The following is a 3963-nucleotide window of genomic DNA, read 5'->3' on the forward strand; positions in this document are numbered from 1 at the left end:
ATAGAGAGAGTCAATACAGGGTTCAGGAATAGTTAGAGATTCATTTGAGGCTTCAGAAAGAGTCAGAGAGGGATTCATTTGAGGCCTCAGGAAGAGTTAGAGAGGGATTCTTTTGAGGCTTCAGGAAGAGGTAGAGATTTATTTGAGGCTTCAGGAAGAGTTAGAGAGGAATTCATTCCGGGCTTCAGGAAGAGTTAGAGAGGGATTCATTCGAGGCTTCAGGAAGACGTAGAAAGGCATTCATTTTAGGCTTCAGGAAGAGTTAAAGAGGGATTCATCCGAGGCTTCAGGAAGAGATAGAGAGGAATTCATTCGAGGCCTCAGGAAGAGTTAGCGAGGTATTCATTTGAGGGCAGGGTTAAGGGGAGAGTTAATGATTCATTCGAGGCTTCAGAAAGAGTTAGAGATTCATTTGAGGCTTCAGGAAGAGTTGGAGAGGGATTAGATCCGGGGTTTCAGGAAGAATTAGAGATTCATTTGAGGCTTCAGGAAGAGTTAGAGCGGGATTCATTCGAGGCTTCAGGAAGAGTTAGAGATTCATTTGAGGCTTCAGGAAGAGTTAGAGCGGGATTCATTCGAGGCTTCAGGAAGAGTTAGAGATTCATTCGAGGCTTCAGGAAGAGTTAGAGAGGGATTCATTCCGGGCTTCAGGAAGAGCTAGAGATACATTTGAGACTTCAGAAAGAGTTAGGGAGGGATTCATTCGAGGCCTCAGAAAGAGTTGGAGAGGGATTCATTCGAGGCTTCAAGGATTTAGAGAGGCGGATTCATTCGAGTTTCTTCGGAAGAGTTAGGAGAGGGGATTCATTCGAGGCCTCAGGGAAGAGTTAGGAGAGGGGTTCATTGCAAGGCTCAGGCAAGAGTTAGAAGAGGGATTCATTCAAGGGCCTCAGGAAGAGTTAGAAGGGAGGGTTCATTCAAGGCATCAAGAAATAGTTATAGAGAGGGATTCATTCGCAGGTTTCAGGAAGAGTTAGAGATAACATTTGGACGTCTTCAAGGCGGAAGTAGGGGTTAGTGATTGTTGACGTTTCAGGAAGAACTTAAGAGCAGGGATTCCCATTCGAGGCCTAAGGCAAGAGTTCGGAGGGAGTTCAGTCAAGGGCTTCAGGAAAGAGTTAGAGAGGGATCATTTCTGGCTTTAGGAAGAGTTAAAGATCATTTTGTAGGTTTCAGGAAGAGTTAGAGAGGGATTCATTCGAGGCTTCAGGAAGAGTTAGACAGGGATTTATTCGAGGCTTCAGGAAGAGTTAGAGATTCATTTGAGGCTTCAGGAAGAGTTAGAGAGGGATTCATTCGTGGCTTCAGGAAAAGTTAGAGAGGGATTCATTCGAGAATTCAGGAAGAGTTAGAGAGGGATTCATTCGAGGTTTCAAGAAGAGTTAGATAGGGATTCATTCAAGGCTTTAGGAAGAGTTAGAGGGATTCATTTGAGGCTTCAGGTAGAGTTAGAGAGGGATCATTTGAGGCCCTCAGAGTGAGTTAGAGAGGGATTCATTAGAGGCTTCGGGCAAGAGTTAGAGAGAGATTCATTCGAGGCTTCAGGAAGAGTGAGAGATTCATTTGAGGCTTCAGGAAGAGTTAAAGAGGGATTCATTTGAGGCTTCAGGAAGAGTTAGAGAGGGAGTCATTCGAGGTTTCAGGAAGAGTTAGAGATTCATTCGAGGCTTCAGGACCTTACATCTTGTTCGGGTTGCCCCAGGTCCCTCTGTGTGAGGCACCTCTAATGTCTACCAGAGAGTTGTTAGCACATCTTCCGGTATATTTTGCATCTTCCAATCTTGGATTGTCTGGGATGCAGCTTAGATATTTGTCGAGCTTATTCTTAAACACATCTACGCTCACTCCTGATATATTCTCAGATGAGCTGGCAACGCATTGAATAGACGCTGCATTATCGATGCTGGTGCGTAGTGGATTAATGTCCTGTTGGCTTTCCTTATTTTCCTGATATAGTTTTTGGGCAACTATAATCTACCTCTGCTAGCTCTTTCAGATATTTTAGCTCCATGATGTTTTTTGGCTATTCTTCTATCTGTTTCCATGCCTGAATTACATGTAGCATTCTCTCCTTTCTAGACTATATAATTTTAAGAATTGTAGTCATTTCCCAGTAGTCAAGGTCCCTTAACTTCTTCTATTCTAGCTGTAAAGGACCTTTGTACACTTTCTATTTGTGCAATATCCTTTTGATAGTGTGGGGACCAGTATCATATTGCAATAATTCAAGTGGATACGAAACATATGTTTTATAAAGCATAATCATGTGTTCAGCTTTTCTTGTTTTGAAGTGCCATAACAACATTCCCATTTTCGCTTTACATTTTGCCAACAGAATTGCTATTTGATCATTGCATAACATGTTCCTATTCATCATCACACCAAGGTCTTTAACTGCTTCCTTATTTGTGATTGTCTCATTATTAGGTCCCCTATGTGCATATAGCTTTCCTTCTCTGTCTCCATAATTTATTGATTCAAATTTATCAGAGTTAAATACCATCCTATTTACCTCTGCCAAATCATATACTTTGTTAAGGTCTCTTTGTAGAGCGCTCCTATCTTCATCACAAGTAATTTCTCTACTTATCCTTGTGTCATCAGCGAAACTACTCACTACCGAATCCTTAACATTACTGTCTATGTCTTCAATCATAATAACAAACAGTATTGCAGCTAACACCGTACCTTGTGGCACACCAGAAATTACCTTGGCTTCATCCGATTTCTCATCGTTTGCAATAACTATCTGTTTTCTGTTGTGTAAAAATTCTTTTAATTATCTTCCTACTTTATCCACGATATTGTGTTTTCTAATTTTCTTCGCTAATATATTATGGTCTACCTTGTCAAAAGCTTTTGCAAAGTCTAGATAAACCACATCTGTTTCATTTCCGCTTTTCATATTTTTGTATATGTTCTCACGGTGGACTAACAGTTGGGTTTGTGTATTTTTTCCGGGTACAAAACCATGTTGTCCTATATTAAACAAGTTATTTTTTTATTAAATGTTTCATAATATTTTTCTTCATTACCCTTTCATACACTTTCATAATATGTGATGTTAGACTCACAGGCCTATAATTACTTGCCTCTAGTCTTGATCCACTTTTGAAAGTAGGGGTAATAGATGCTAAATTGTGCTCATCATAAATCTTGCCTGTATCTACACTTTGTCTTAATAATATTGCAAGTGGCTTTGCGATAGAATGAACTACTTTCTTTAACCAAATAGCAGGAACTCCATCAGCCCTGCTGCAGCTCCATTTTTAATTTTCATTAATTGCCTGCACAATATCAGCTTCATTAATTTCTATGTCAGCTAAATATTCACTATTTTCGTCCCTTACTTCTATATCATTATCTTCATGATCTATTCTAAGGGTGAATTCTCTCTTATATCGTTCTGCCAGTATGTTGTAAATTTCCTTTTTTTCATTCGTTAATCACCCTTCAATTCTTAGAGGGCCTATTTCTATTCTTCTTTTCTTCATCTTTTTAGCATATGAGTATAATAGTTTGGGGTTTTGCTTGATATTTATTAGGGTTTTTTCTTCCAAGTCCCGTTTTTCATTTTCTTTTGATTGTATAATCTTTTGTTCTGCATTTTCTATCTGACTTTTTAGTTCTATAAATTTCCATGCATTTTTTTCTTTTTTTTGCAAGACCTTTTTTCCACTTTCTGATTTTCTGGAACAAGATCCTTCTGTCTCTTGGTTAGAGAGGAATTCATTCGAGGCTTCAGGAAGATTTAGAGAGAGATTCATTTGCGGCTTCAGGAAGAGTTAGAGAGATTCATTTGAGGCTTTAGGAAGAGTTAGAGATTCATTTGAGGCTTCAGGAAGAGTGAGAGAGGGATTCATTCGAGTCTTCAGGAAGAGTTAGAGAGGGGTTCATTCCGGGCTGCAGGAAGAGTTAGAGATTCATTTGGGGCATCAGGAAGAATTACAGATTCGTTTGAGG

The sequence above is a fragment of the Macrobrachium nipponense genome, chromosome 31 (assembly GCF_015104395.2).
Source record: "Macrobrachium nipponense isolate FS-2020 chromosome 31, ASM1510439v2, whole genome shotgun sequence".
NCBI classification, from domain to species: domain Eukaryota; kingdom Metazoa; phylum Arthropoda; class Malacostraca; order Decapoda; family Palaemonidae; genus Macrobrachium; species Macrobrachium nipponense.